At 37.6% G+C, this 15,635-nt stretch overlaps 1 protein-coding gene across 1 annotated transcript in view; it reads left to right on the top strand.

Annotated features, from left to right (window-relative positions):
• The first annotated feature begins 1,383 nt into the window (after positions 1–1,383).
• Positions 1,384–15,635, top strand: part of LOC113225366 (cytospin-A-like) — a 64,977-nt gene continuing 50,725 nt past the window's right edge. The window contains exon 1 of the mRNA XM_026457650.1: positions 1,384–1,404. The gene's annotated coding sequence lies outside the window, so the exon portion shown is untranslated. The remainder of the gene's footprint in view (positions 1,405–15,635) is intronic.

Here is a 15,635-nt window from a genome sequence, read left to right on the forward strand (position 1 = left end):
CGCCAGCACTGCGCACGAAGCGCTTTCATCCTTCCTACATTTTTCTTTTTCATCCTTCCTACATTTTTCTTTCATTTTTCTTTGCCATCCTATGGCAAAGAAAAATGTAGCTTCTGACTAATGAGTATGGCAAAGAAAAGTGTGGCTGGTGGAGGGCCAGTCTTTGCCTATATGCTTATATTCATCACGCCCGCTGTCTTTTGGTACTATAAACAAAGTTCATGGATATCCAATTGCTTCGATTCTGGCACATTTCTTTTGCTTGCAGCGAGCGCTGCCGGAAATCACATTTGACGACATATTTTTTAGAAACAAACTTTTCTGTTGCTTTTTCTACACCCGTATTGAGGAGCTAGCTTTCGTTTCCGAGACTCCGTCTTTAACATGTAGACAGCAAATTGGTGATTGGAGAAAATAAAAACGTGTGCCAGGAACGTAACGGATGGTGGTCCATTGCAGCTATCTCAGTACATGAATCTATGCATGCTTCAATCGTGACACATTCTTTTGCTCACAGCTTTTAATATAAAAATCAATCCTATAAACTGGATCCAAGATTTTTAGACAGTCGCGTACATCTTCCAGTAACCAGAACGTAGGCACTAACCCAGGCACACAAGTCTGTCGAATCCAGAATTTGTCCTATACCGAACTTTCTTTAAAGATTACGCTTACTACTTTTAAATAATACTATTTCTCTGGACGAATTCTTTCATAAGGAGCTCTACTGCTACTAGCTTTCGGCCATTTCCTAATTGAGGTGTTCAAAATTGCACCTTATTTCCTTTCCTTCGGTTAGCTATGCGAGCTCTTATTGCCAACCGCAAACTCCGATATAATTCTCGGCATACATGTAATACGGAGGAAGCGAGAGAGATTATGTCCGGAGCGTTATAAATACCCGTCGGAAGATGTACTTATTTACATGTATATAGAAATCTAAATATGACTAATGTTAATAAATCACATTACGCATCAGTTAATCAAAAACCGTTATAAGATAGCGGTGCAATGTAACAACGAATTTGCAAATTTGGCTTATCGAACGCCTACCTACGCTTCTACATTGCGTCAACGCCGTTTGCTTAGTGTCAAACTAACAGCCGTGTAAACCACACTTGTAGAAAGAGAAATTGGTAAAAAACGTACCTACTACATTGCTTACATTTTGTTTGTATAGGCATTTGAGTCAACAGAGTAGATACGGCGTACTGATAAGTCGACTGTTGATAGCGAAAGTGAATGTCTTGTAGCTGAGCCTGTGTTTAAAGTGTTTTAAAAAAAGAAGTTTTAATTAATTATATTCTGCGTTTAGTTATTTTTTCTCTTCTTTCGTGTTTTATAAAGTGTGAAGTTGAAATTGTTCTTGGATTTTGTGCCAATTTTTTCGATTGGTACTATCAGGTTGGTATCTTATTCGTAATCAATTATCGGTAATCACGCTATTTGCACAATCGCTTTATACTATTGTAAGTCGTATCTAATATGAACGCAGTAAATAAAGTAAATTAGTAAATATTTTTTTAAGAAGAAAGAATGGTGTTGTACATTTTATAATTTTTTAATTTAATAATTAATGATAATGTTCATGTTATGTACTGAAAAAAATTAAATGTACAACATACCTACCAAATGATTACAATAAATGCCTTTTTTGACCTTGATCTCACTTGATGGAATGCACACGGAGCATGCACACCTAAATTATGTCTATTCACTCTCGCCTTGAAAAGGCCTAAGTTATATCGTTCAGGGAACTCAGTCTCTTAGGCAGAGAATTCCACTTAATAGCCATATAAATATGGAAGCGCAACGCTTCGTACGAATCTTTGGAATATCCACAACATAGGGGTATAACCCCAGCCTACGTCTAGTCCGCCGATGATGGAAAGGGGAAGGCGGAATTAAGTCGTGCAATTCCCTCGCAAAAATAAAACACTTTCCGCATAGAAGTCTTCTTGCCACCCATAATGGAAACTAACTTATAAGAATACTTTGTTCTTAAGGGATTACAACACTGTTTCACATTCGGGTACTGTTAAACCGATTGCTAACCATGCGCCTTTAAAAATTATAGGACAAATTAGATGCTTATCGTATTATTTTTCTTATTGAAACCTATCAAACCAATTCGAACCTGTTAAACAAGTTGTACTATAGTTTACAAAGAATTATAGTATAAAAACACTATAATGTTTTTAGTACCTTTTAAAATATTAAGTAACCGCAGTGCTGCTGCTTTGTGTCTTGTGCGATGAAGACTGAAGCCCTGGGGGCTACAGGTGTAATGCCTCGCTAAGGAACTATCGGTTTGCCTCATTGAAGCTCTAGGAGATCAAAAGGTTGGGAGCTACTTTGCTAGCATCCTTGACACGATGGCCCAGGGCGTGGTCCTCGATAAGATGTTGTATTAAATTTTGTCCCTGGAAGACTTTTTTATTTCAATGTCATTCTTTTCTTCTGTATTAAGTGTGTTTAGTATATATATATATATATATATATATTATTTATATAAGATAATGGACAAGACGAAACTTATGTCGAATTTCCATGCCCTATAACAGTGGGAACCTCTACTCTCGAAGTTGTTGACGAGTATGTCTACCTCGGACAAGCCGTCCAATTAGGCAGAGCCAACTTCGAGAAAGGTCAGTCGAATCCGACTCAGTTTCGGGCAGCTTTCGGGAGGCTCCGGGACGTCTTTCACGTCCGCAATACCTCAGTCCTTGAAGACGAACTCTTTTAAATTGTTGCTGGTCTGGGTATTCCGAGGAGTGCTTCGGTGTAAATTCCATTGCTCTAGCACTCAATGTACGGCGAATTCTCTAATTTAACAGTAGGTATTTGGTGTGGCTGTCAGGCATTTTTAACCGACTTTAAAAAAGGGAGGCTCTCAATTCGACTGTATTTTTTTGTAGCGATTACCCCAATAGTTGTGAATAGATTTCGATGATTCCTTTTTTGTTGGAAAGGAGGTACCTCAGTAGTGGTTCTATTAAAATTGGAAGGAATTATTCCACTTGGTGGCAAGTTAGGACATGAATCGGTTTTAATGAATGTCAACAACTTTGTGTTAACCGTTTCAATAAAACGTGACAAAAAGATTTTTTTTAAAGTTGTAATTATATTACGTTGCTATTATTAAGTGTACTAAATTTGTGAAATATTAATGTTAACTCAAAATTTTTGTGTTTATACAACAGGAAATTATTCGTAACGGTGCATAACTACAAACCAAGGTGTATTTCCTTATGCGATGTACACAATATATTATATTTTTAAATAAATAATACATAAAAGCCATTTGTAGTTAACCTATATTTAATTTAATCTGACTAGCAAGCGGATTATTGATAGTTATCGAAATAATCAGATTGATAAGTGATAAACGATAACTCTGATAGCATTCTTGTTGCAATCACTTGAAAATATTGCAACGTGTACAATAAAACTTTTTATCTTTAATTAAAGTACTTACTGCTTTGTGGATGAATAATACATAATGCAATAAACAACACAAATTACGTAGTGTAATAGTGAACACTCTGTAGTTTTTATTAGCAGTTAGCAGTGAAACTCCCTTTGAAAGAGTTCCTCCAGGGAAATACTGCCACCATACCTGTTTCGGTTTTGAAGGGTGTTGGTGAAATTACCGGCACATGGAATTTGTTAACTCATATGTCTCAGGATGACGGGCGCAGTGGCAGTACCCCTCTGATCTTTGCGATTTAAAATTCTGAGTGGCATTGCAAGTGTCATGGGTGGGCTTGTCATTTACCACCAGGCGCTCGACTTGTTCGTCCTGTCACTTGGTGATATATAAAAAAACTATATTACTAACATCACAAAGAACAACTTTTGTTTTTAACAATAAATAAATTTACCAAAAATTAACTTGAGCTTTTGTTGTACTATCTGACATTTTTTAGATTTATGTTTGATAGCAATGTAGTAAAGTTCAAACGTGCAAACGTCTTTTCCGACGACCCCCATCGTCGCTCATGCGATTTGCATCCGACTGGTGTATACGTTAGCGCTAGCCAATCTTTTGTTATCGCCGTTTAGAGCAGGGTTGTTGCCGAGTCAGGTTTTTTACACATCAGCAGATGCTAGCCAATGCTGATTTTATGTGTCAAGAAAGACATGAAAAAGCTTTCTATTTTCTTTGGTATTGCAATAAAACATTATTTCAATGATTTTATGACATTTATTAACATAAGAGTTACTCTTCAAGAAAACAATCAATCTGGCTAGCTTAATCATTGTGAAATTTTATCAAAGCTATTTTTTAAAAACAACAGCATTCCATTCCAACAGCATTAGCCTTCGTCTAAGGCTCAATTTATATTGTGGTGGAGCGGAATGTAAGCGAATTTTTGTAACGATATTGTACCTACATAGCATAATGAAACTATGGTTAATTGTGTGACGTACAAACTATATACGAGCCCAAATCTTCCACGGAATTCTCGCGCATGCACAATTTGTATGTACAATATCGTTACAAAAATACGCTTCCATTCCGCCGCAATATAAATTGAGCCTCTACAGTTTTTTTCTGGAAGGTTTGTAAATTATTCCAGAGTGTCCTTTAGGCGATGTCACGACTCGGACATCTGCAATGAATATCAGCATCGATGAATGCAGATACGGATATTTTATTTATGCAGATTATCTGCGGATGTGGATGCGGTGCTGATATTCGCAACAACCCTGTTTTAGAGTGATCTATATTGTGTACGAAGGTCAAATCTGATAATAAATAAATAGATATTAGACAACATCACATACGTCACTCTGATCCCAATCTAAGTAGCTAAAGCACTTGTGTTATGGAAATCGGAAACAACTACGGTGCCACGAACACCCAGATATGAGACTGTAGAAAAGTTAGTTTCTGCACTGATCCGGCCGGGGATCGAACCCAGGACCTCAGAGATGGCGACAACATGAAAACCGTTATGCAAGCCACTCATCGAACAACAGTTGTTGTTTATGATATTAGTGATATGCTCGTAGTTCTGTGAGGTGCAATTTTATTAATAACCCTGCATACACACGGTGCTAAGACGCCCTGCATAAAACTTACGCCGCAGTATAATGTCTTACCGATCTTAATCCATCAGCTCTCCATCATACAACATAAACACAATAGCTTGCAAACAAAATAAACCATCAACCGAGCAAGTTGGAAACGAGTAGTGAACGTTCAATGGATGAATCGATATGTTGTCGCGTAACTGCTATTCCCACGCGCAACCTTAGGGTTGTCACCAACATACGAGTAAATAAATAAATATTCGACAACATAACATACGTTGTTCTGATCCATGGAGTATATGACATCTGATCTGATGAAATCGGAAAGAACGACGGTAGAAAAATTTCTGCATTGACCAGGCCGGGGATCGAAAATGAGACCTCAGAGACCGACATCATGAAAATCGGTGTGCAAGCCATTCGACCATCGAGGTCGTCAAAAATTTACCAAATCTAAAAGTCATTATAATTGTTTGTTTAATATTGGTGATGATGCTGGTTTTTTTTAATTTGTACCTTATATAGTAGCAGTAGAGCTCCTTGTGAAAAAGTTCGTCCAGGAAAGTAGGTACTGCCACCTTACCTATTTCTGCCGCCAAGCAGTAATGTGAGTTTTGTGCTGGTAAAATTACAATCACATGGGTCTTGTCAACTTATGTTTCAGGGTGACAGGCGCAGTGGCAGTGCCCCTTATATCTTTGCGATTTAAAGGTTTGAGTGGTACTGCAACTGTTATGGACAGGAGTTTAACTCACCATCGCGCACGTCTTGTTTGTCCCGTTACTTGATATTATAAAAAAAATATTGGATATAAAACTGTTTTTTCTGATCTAAATCGTGTATATTAATTTTTTCAAACGAACCGACATTTCGGGCCTTTTGCAGATCTACCTTAAAAATCTTTCTTGAATAGCAGGCTATCTTAAAATCAACAAATTCTCAGAAAAATGTACAAAAGCCTTTAAAAATATATTTAGTACAAAAATCTTTTATTAAAAGACTGTCAGATATGCTATGCAACCCTGACAAATCGGCGAATACTAACACCGGCTGGTGTCGTGTATCTGGAACAGTTGCGACATCCACCCACGCGTCAGGTTGCACTGCGCCTGCGCCGCCGCCGCCGTCGCCCTGTAATTCATACGTCTCGGTTTGTCTTAGAAATATCGTTATGTCAATTCAAGATTTCAATACGTCGTACTTGAAACCATATGATGTAGTAACTCAAAATTGTGGAATTGAGAAAACTCAAAAGACGACACTGCCACTGCGCCTGTCACCATGAGGCATAAGTTGACAAGACCAATATGTGCCTGTAATTTCACCGGCGATAATAGCAAGAAATTTTAACACAACTACTTCGATAAATAACAAAATTATTGATAACATTAGCTCTTACGCTCTTTCTTCTCCGTAGTATGGAATGTTGTTTCGTTCCTGACTAACGTCGTCTCGTATGAACAATTATTCAAATATTTCAGGGCAATGTATTTTCGGTTTTACATATCATAAGCTTTAAATTGCAAAGATCTGCTAGGCACTGCCACTGCGCCCGTCACCTTGAGACATAAAATTGTCAATCTCTTGGCCTAAGGCCCTTTAAAACCGAAACACAGTACCTAATGCTCACATTACTGCTTGGCGGCCGAAATAGGTAAGGATGCAGTGCTCCCATGGGCGAACCCAAAAACTTAGGACATCAGAAAACTGATGAGAAAATTGCCATAAAAGTCAGATTTAAACAGATAACGGCAAAAACTCTGCAACAGCAAAAACGTGTTGAATGATGTCAATCGCTGTTTTGAAATAGAAAGCGTGACGTTATAGCATTAGATACGATTTCAAATATCGTCTAGCTGTCCACGTGAAACATTTGAAAGTGGAGTATGGTACCAATTATTCAGTCTAAATAATAATCCATTCCAATTTAGTAACAATATATTTCAAAGTTAAGCTATTTGAAGGTTGCGACTTGGTCAATAAGGCCACATCTGCAAACTTTTTTGAGAGAAAGGTTTAGGTTAGGCCATATTAGCACCAGTAGGACTGGCACCACAGGGCGCGACTTGCGAGACAGCGACATGATTCATGAGAGCTTCATGTAAGTACATGAAACGCGATAAACTGTTCTCTATCTGTCTATTCTGGTACTCAGTCGAAATTTTTCGACTCTAGACGGAATATTAACTCCATAGAGCGTATGAATGTGGAGGGATATAAGGGTTGAGGAAGACCAAAGAAAAGATAAATAGATTGTGTGAAATATGACATGGATAAGAATGGTGTGAGTAAGGAAATGACAGCTGATAGGGGAGAGTGGAAGAAAAATACATGTTGTGCCGACCCCTTCCAGGGTGGGATAAGGACAGGAAGAAGAAGAGCGTCTTATCGTTGTGAGCAGAGGTAGCCAGACTTCGCCGAAGATCACCCATGCTATGGACCTATCAAATAAAATCTGCAGGTTCTTTGCATGAGTGCACCAGGCAGTCCACCACCAATAAGGAGAGTCTTGGCGAAACATCGTGAAGAGAACCACATCAGCCTTTAACATATTTCGTGATATTAGTAGAGCTCCTTGTGAAATAGATCGTCCAGTGAAGTACTGCCACGTTACCTATGTGGGGTAGTAGCAGCACGAGTAAACGAGATATTTTCATAATGCAAAGGAAATGCATTCGAATACTCATGAATCTCGGCCCTCAAGATAGCTGCCGACCATACTTTATTAAAGAAAACCTTCTTACTTTCCCCTCACTATACAAACTTTAATCAGCATCATTAATTCGGAAGCATTTACAAGAATTTAAATACATAAGAGTTTGAGAAGAAGTAATCAACTGGAACTCCCCAAACCAAAATTAGAAATGTACAAAAACAGCCCAAACTATCGTGCAATAAATATATACAATAAAATGCCGCCTGACATAAAAAACGAAGCAAATGATAATTTATTCTTTACAAATTTAACAAAATATTTAACGAATAAAAGCTATTATAAAATAGAAAAGTACATGAATAATGTAAAAATATTTCAACAATTACTCTCCAAATGAACACAATGAATCAGACTACAAACACTTAATAATTAATTGATATCATTATCATTATCAGAAATTACATGGATATCATTATCAGAAATTACATGTATATAAACTCATGTTTGTTATCGACCTTCTCCATGAAGTATTTTGCTTTAGTTTTAGAATTTATTTTGATATCAATTTAAAATTTTGACATATTTTGTTCACGCGTCTCAATTCCTGTTCAAAATTTTAATTTTTTATTTTGTTTCATTATATTTTCTTATATTGTGTTCAATATTTGCCCTTGGTTATCTGCGCCATGGTAAATAGATCCATACAAACTAGCACATTCCCAAGTGAATGGCTTCGTGCGGTAGTTAGGCCTATACCTAAGGTGAACGATCCATCTACCTTAAATGATCTTCGCCCGATAAGTATATTGTCTTGCGCATCAAAGGTCCTGGAAAGGATTGTGGTTAAACAAATGACCAAGTTCATGGAAAAAAATAATATTCTTCCATCTGTGCAGTCAGGCTTTAGACAGGGTCATAGTACAACTACTGCAATGATAAATGTAGTCGATGACATATTACATGCTCAAGATAATGGAGAAGGTACTCTGCTAGCATTACTTGACTTTTCTAGGGCTTTTGACTGTATAAATATTAGTTTGTTGCTAGCAAAGCTGCATTATTATGGTTTCAGCGAATCCACTATTCGATGGTTTACCAGTTACTTAAAAAACCGAACCCAGTGTGTTGAACTATCTGATATGAATGGCTCAAAAATATTATCAAAATCTTGTGAGGTCACAAGAGGTATTCCACAAGGCTCAATTTTGGGGCCAATTATTTTCGCCATATATAGTGCAGACGTAGTGCATCACATAAAACACTGCAAATACCATATCTACGCTGACGATATACAAATTTATATCTCATGCAAGCCGTGCAATAGTAGTGCAGCCGTGGAAAAGCTAAACCAGGACTTAGAGAGTATAGCTTCTTGGTCAGAAACAAATTCCCTAGTACTCAATGGTGGCAAAACTAAATTGATGATACTAGGTACAAAAAAGCAAACGTCAAAAATCGCTAGTAATGGTGTAGTTCTGGCAATTAGGGGTGAAGCGATTGACCAGGTAAGCGAAGCACGTAACCTGGGCCTCCTTATGGATGAACAGCTTCGTTTTGAGAGCCATATATTGAATGTTGTCAAAAATTGTTTTTATAGGCTTAAGGTACTTTATAATATTAGAAATTACCTGAGTGTCGAAACTCGTATAAAAATGTGCGACTCTTTGATCCTTTCCAAATTTAATTATATGGACGTAGTGTATGGGCCACGATTGCTGGAGCGTACACAACGGCATATTCAAAGAGTGCAGAATGCCTGCGCGAGATTCTGTTTCGCAATCCCTCCACGCACGCACGTAACAGCATACATGAACAGGGGAAATATATTAAAGATGAGGGCGAGGCGAGATTTACACCTAGCTACACTTCTGTTTGGCGTAATAAAATATAGTGTTCCTCCTTATCTGGCTGAGAAGCTAGTGTGGTCCCGCGAAGTTAAAAAGTCCTTCACCAGATCTCGCGCCTGGTCTCTGGTGCTACCCCGCCATCGTACTACTGCATTCCGTGGTAGCTTTAAATTTGCTGCCGCCAAAATCTGGAACGACCTGCCCCCGCCGATCCGTAGTCTGCAATCAGAGAAAACGTTTAAGGATAAATACAAAGTGTACCTACTGAACGCACAAATCCAAGACACAATTTCTTAATTGCTATTTATTTTTACTTACCAAATGGTTTTCTACGCTCGGCATATGCGACACCTGCGGCAGTCAGTTCCTTTGCTTGTTAGATTTTTCTCCTTCTTTTCTTTTTACTTTTTTACAAGCTTGATTACCGGGTTTCAGGTGGGGATCTTATCGTTTTGTTATTTTAATTTTAGTTGTTTTTCTTTCTGCAATATAAACATATTTACAATTAATTATTGGGAATCAATATTGTTTCATTTTAATTCATTATTAATACATCAATGTTTATTATAAATTCAATTTATATAATAATATAATGGTTTGGAAAATACTTACCCAAATGTTTATATTGAAAAAATGCATTACGAAAGTGCACTATTCTGCTGCGTCATACACTCCGGCGAGCGACGCGAGCGTCGGTTTGGGTATGCAAGAGATACGCATCGGAACAGGTTGTTGCCTATCAAAAAGTCACCCACACCCGCACCCCGCTTCGATCTCCTGTATCGTCCGCGCGGACGCCACACTTCACAAAACTAGACATTATCCATTTATTATCATTTACGTATTTCTATATAGTTATATGTACAACATTGTTATATTTATATTTATTATTGTATTATTATTACTATTTCTATTACTCTCGTAGGTTTGCTATCTCTTTAGGTTTACTTATTTTTCGGTTTGATTATCATTGTCAGTGACTCACTCGCCCGGGCTTGCTGAAAATCAGTGCCACGACGCGGTAAACAAACCGGTTGTGGCTAAAGCTGAGCAAGTCCCGTTTGCACTAGTCGCGACACGCATGACGATGAATTACCTGCATATTTTGTACTATTATTGTTCCTCAATGTCCTTTTGTTTTTATTATTATTTTTGTTTTTTGTTTATATGCGTGTTTGTGATTGTGCAATAAATGGCTTTCTATTTCTATTTCTATTTCTATTTATTGTTATTGTATATTTGTATATTGTTTATATTTGCGACTTGCAGTGCCCTATTCAGGGTCATGTACTAACACTGTATTCGTAATGTAACACATTTGTAACACCTGACTATGTACATGTGACAATAAATAAATACAAAATACAAATACTATTTCTGCCGCCAAGCATTGAGTGAGCATTACTCCGTTACGGTTTGGAAGGATAAGGGTGCTGGTGAAATTACAGGCACTTGAGACTTGTCAACTTATGTCTCAAGGTGACAGGCGCAGTGGTAGTTTCCCTCAGATCTTCGCGATTTAAAGCTTGGACTGGCACTGCAACTGCTATGGATTGGTGTGTCGCTTAACACCAGGCGCACGACCACGACCGCTCTGTCAAGAGTGCTATTTGTGACTTTTTTAAATATTATTTTTCATGAATAAATTTCATTATTTTTCTTAACATAAATTATTTTTTAATAAATGTACTGTGACGCCAGCGTCAGAATGTTGATATCTTTAACCTTATGCCTCGGATTTTCTTACGAGTCTTCACTTTAATATGTTATGTTAGAATTTAACCGATAGATCACAAACCCAGTTTAAGTCGTGTTTCCAGGTGGTAAGCGACACGCGTGTCCATAACAATTGCACTGCCCCTGCGCCCGACATCCTAAAATATAAATTGACAAGTCCCATGTGCCTGTAATTTCACCAGTACCCTTGAAGCATTTGCGAACTACGTCCAATCCGCAAAATGACGGTCCGAAATGTCACTGGAATTATTTTGTCTCTAGTTGTACAAACGATATTGGAATTTTCTCGGATTTAGTGCACAAACGCACTTACCCTTCAAAGCGCAGAAATATGTAAGGTGGCATTACTTCCCTGGACGAATTCTTTCACAAGGACCGCTACTGCTGCTAATATAATAATAATAATAAGGATATAAGGTTCAATAAAGCTTTAGTCATGACTAAAAAAACATGTAATATGCAAAAATTCGCTCAGCATACCATTTTAAACCTTAAAACCACATGTTTCTTTGGAAATTTTGGTCAAAATAAGGTAGAAAAAGTTATAAACTGTAAAACACAATTGCCTGTGGACCATAATTGTTACATTTGCGTCAGTTGAATGCAATTCTGTGTTACATAAAGACGTACATTTATGTATTGATAAATGAAGTCATATATTTTCAATACAAAGTTAGCAATGCAGTTGGAAAAAGTAAGTTGTGCTTGGAAAGGTATTCTTACAGGAGTTTTTAAGTGTCAGTGCTATTTGGTCAACATACTTTTGATTGCAGTATCGCTTAGTAGTTTGATAAGTTCTGCAGGTGAGAGAAGTTAGAATTATAAGAATTAGAACACTAAGAAGAAATTCCTTTTATCCGGCTGTTTTAATATCATATGTCTTATTATCGAAAGGATACATATACATATCTGGGAACCTGGGCGGCGAAGAGTCCAAATAACACATTTCTCATAGTCTTGTTTAAGAACAGAGGTCAGAATCTGAAGAATACTAGAGAACTCTTTAGAGATAGTTTTTTTTTATTATACCAAGTGACGGGCCGAACAAGTCGTACACATGGTGGTAAGCGACACACCTATCCATAACAGTTGTAGTGCCACTCAGAGCTTTAAATTGCAAAGAGCTTAGGGGCACTTCCACTGCGCCCGTCACCCAAGTTGACAAGTCTCATGTGCCTGAAATTTCCCCAGCACCCTTACCCTTCTAAACTCGAACGCTGTAATGCTCATATCACTGCTTGGCGGCAGAAAATAGGTAAGTGCCACCTTACCTATTTTCTTTCGAACTCTTTCACAGGGAGCTCTACTGCTACTAAATCTAGCTTTATTCACCTTTTGTATAATTAAAATTGCTTTGTATTAGTTTGGTGCAATAAAGGCTTAACATAGGCATGAAAGAAGTGGCATTTTACTAATTTTGATAATTGTTTAGTAGCAGTAGAGCTCCCTGTGAAAGAGTTCGTCCAGGGAAGTAGTGCCATCTTACCTGTTTGCCAATCCGTAATGAGTGCATTACCGCGTTCGGATTTTGAAGGATGTTGCTGATATTACAGGTACATGGAATTTGTTAACTAATATCTCATGGTAGTGGGTGCAGTGGCAGTGCCCCTCAGATCTTTGCGATTTAAAGTTCTGCAAGTGTCATGGATGGGCCCACATCATAAAAAAAGACATTTTTACATTACTTTTTATATCCAACTTACAACTACGTAACATTTAAAGATCTACTTCTATTGGACAAACTCCTAACAAATTTCTCCGGCGGCTTAATCCGAGCCGTTGCGGCTTCCTAAGCCGTCAATCCGTCTTCTTCACTCCAGTGTAAAAAGACCTATATTCCGTCTCATTTTCTCGACTAATGCGTTTCAAGTCCAGAAGAACCGAGAAAGATATATAAATGGTTGACAGGTGTCACGTTCGACGATAATGAGGACAAATTGAAAATTGGTCATCGGATTCCTTTGTTTATTTTCAGTCAGTTTTTACAATTTGGGTATCGGCGTGAGGATGTAAACATACATTACATATAGTTTATTAAACATACATATTTCTGAATAATAAATTCCTGCGTTGTTACATTTGACGCAAAAATCCACCCTTCGCCACTGGTAGGTACAAAACAGCGTGATGCTTTTGAAAGTTTTGAGAGAGCGATTCCAAGCTCCCGTTCCAAATATTCGATCATTATTCTTCAGAAACAATCAACAACCTCGTTCACACATCCAATGGAACACGCTGTCTATGTTTACGATTGTAGAGAGCATCGTAGAGGAACTTATGGGCATGCGCAAGGGCCTGGGTGCACTGATGAGGAATATTCTTTTCGGTACCACGAGCGTCCACCAGTTTAAGTCCCGTTTGTCGCTACTTTGACGCATTTAAGACGGACTCTGGCGCATAACCGGTGGATAGCGAATGCCATTAACATTTTTTTAAATTATCGTTTACAAACTTTCAGGAACAGTATGGCTGTTACTTTCACAAATATGAAATTAATGAAATATTACATCAACATTAGGTACTTAACTAAAACGTTCTAGTATAGAATATATATAGAATACATATTCTAGTTTTTAAGCTAGTCTGGAGACGAAGATGATAATCCAGGCACAGTAGTCTAAACTGGCCTTTAAACTTGGAAGCCTGGAGCCATCAGAGTAACCTGTAGACGCGTGAAGTGAAAACATCTGTTACGCATTTTTGTTGAAACAAAACTTGTAAAGCTTTTTTTTATAATATCAAGTGACGCTACGAACAACTCGTGCTCCTGATGGTACGCTACACGCCTGTCCATAATAGTTGCAATGCCACTCAGAACTTCAAATCGCAAAGATCTGAGGAGCACTGCCACTCCGTCACCCTGAGACATAAGTTGACAAGTCTCATGTGCTACAGACACATTTCACCAGTACCCTTACCCTTCTAAACCGGAACAGAGTAATGCTCACATTACTGCTTGGCGGCAGAAATAGGTAAGGTGGCAGTATTTCCCCGGACGAACACTTTCACAACTAAAAAGCTCTTGATTAAATATATTATTAAAGTAAAACAGTATTAAAAAGAGGTACAATTGAATTAATTGAATAGCTAGCTACAAACACGACATTTTTATTTTCGCCTTGATAAATTACATAGAAATCACATACGAGGGTATTTATTAACGGCACCATTATTGATTCCTTCATAGCGGGACGCCTGTTAAGTTTTCGAGTATTTAATTTAGCCTACAATGAACACACGGGTGACCTGTGCGGAATTCACGCGGAACGTTTTCCGTACGGAGCAATTCACGTCACAGTAAAACGATGTTCTAACGCCACACGTGTGACCCTGCTCCGGTGCTCCGCACTGCTCTGAAACCAGCCTTAATGATTAAAAAAAATTAAAAGAGAACTAATCATTTATAATTATCAAAAATTTTAAAACATAGCTAACCTTGTGTTGTCTTGTGTATGGGCTGGCTTTATTTATATATTTTTCGGATGAACAAATTTGCTTTAATACTTTCAGGTTTAGTTCTTAAATATGAATGGAACTCTTGGCATATTTTTAAATTTATTGTCATAAGGGGACAGTTTTAAGATTTTGGGGACAACGGGAAGTTTAAAAGCGGAATTGTCCTGCTCAACACGGGACAACACGCATGATCGCGTTAGGCAACGATAATTAATTGAGTCCTCAGGTAGTTAACATTGACCACGTTTTTATGTGACGTAGTAGTAAAGCAAACAAGTATATTTGTTATCAGCTACTGATAAGTCCGTGATTTCGACCAAGGTTAAATATTACGATGTTGATAGCGTTACAATCAGGATAAAGGCAATGTAAATGTTTGCTGAAAAACGTACATTTTACTAAGTTGTAGAATCGTGCTTATAAGACCGTGTTGTACTACAGCTGCAGATATATACATATTATATTGTTTTTCTACTCCTGTACTTTTATCTCTCAATTACGATTTCCTAAACCATATCGTAAAGGCGCTCTTTTTAGTGTTCGGAATCAAAATTCTGTTGTCTATGGTACATAGAACTATAATGAGCCTTTTGTTTTCAAACAATTCGATAAAAATAAACATAAACAAAACCATTATAATTCCTGTTCTAGGCATAATTCAAAAGTGCTTTTTTCCACTGCTGTGCTTTTAACTGTCAATTATAATTTCATAAAAATCATGAAGGCGCTCTTTTTAGTTCTGAATCAAAATTCTGTTGTCTATGGTACTCGCCACTGAGCTGGAAAATTTCATTAAGTTCTGTACACAGAACTGTAAGGCTCAACTCACACTGGCGCACAGTCGAAGCGTCGCGACGAGTCATATTTTTCGCCTATAGCATATTCATCTATATTTTCCC

Source organism: Hyposmocoma kahamanoa, unplaced genomic scaffold (genome assembly GCF_003589595.1).
Source record: "Hyposmocoma kahamanoa isolate Upper Pololo Valley unplaced genomic scaffold, ASM358959v1 160, whole genome shotgun sequence".
NCBI classification, from domain to species: Eukaryota; Metazoa; Arthropoda; class Insecta; order Lepidoptera; family Cosmopterigidae; genus Hyposmocoma; species Hyposmocoma kahamanoa.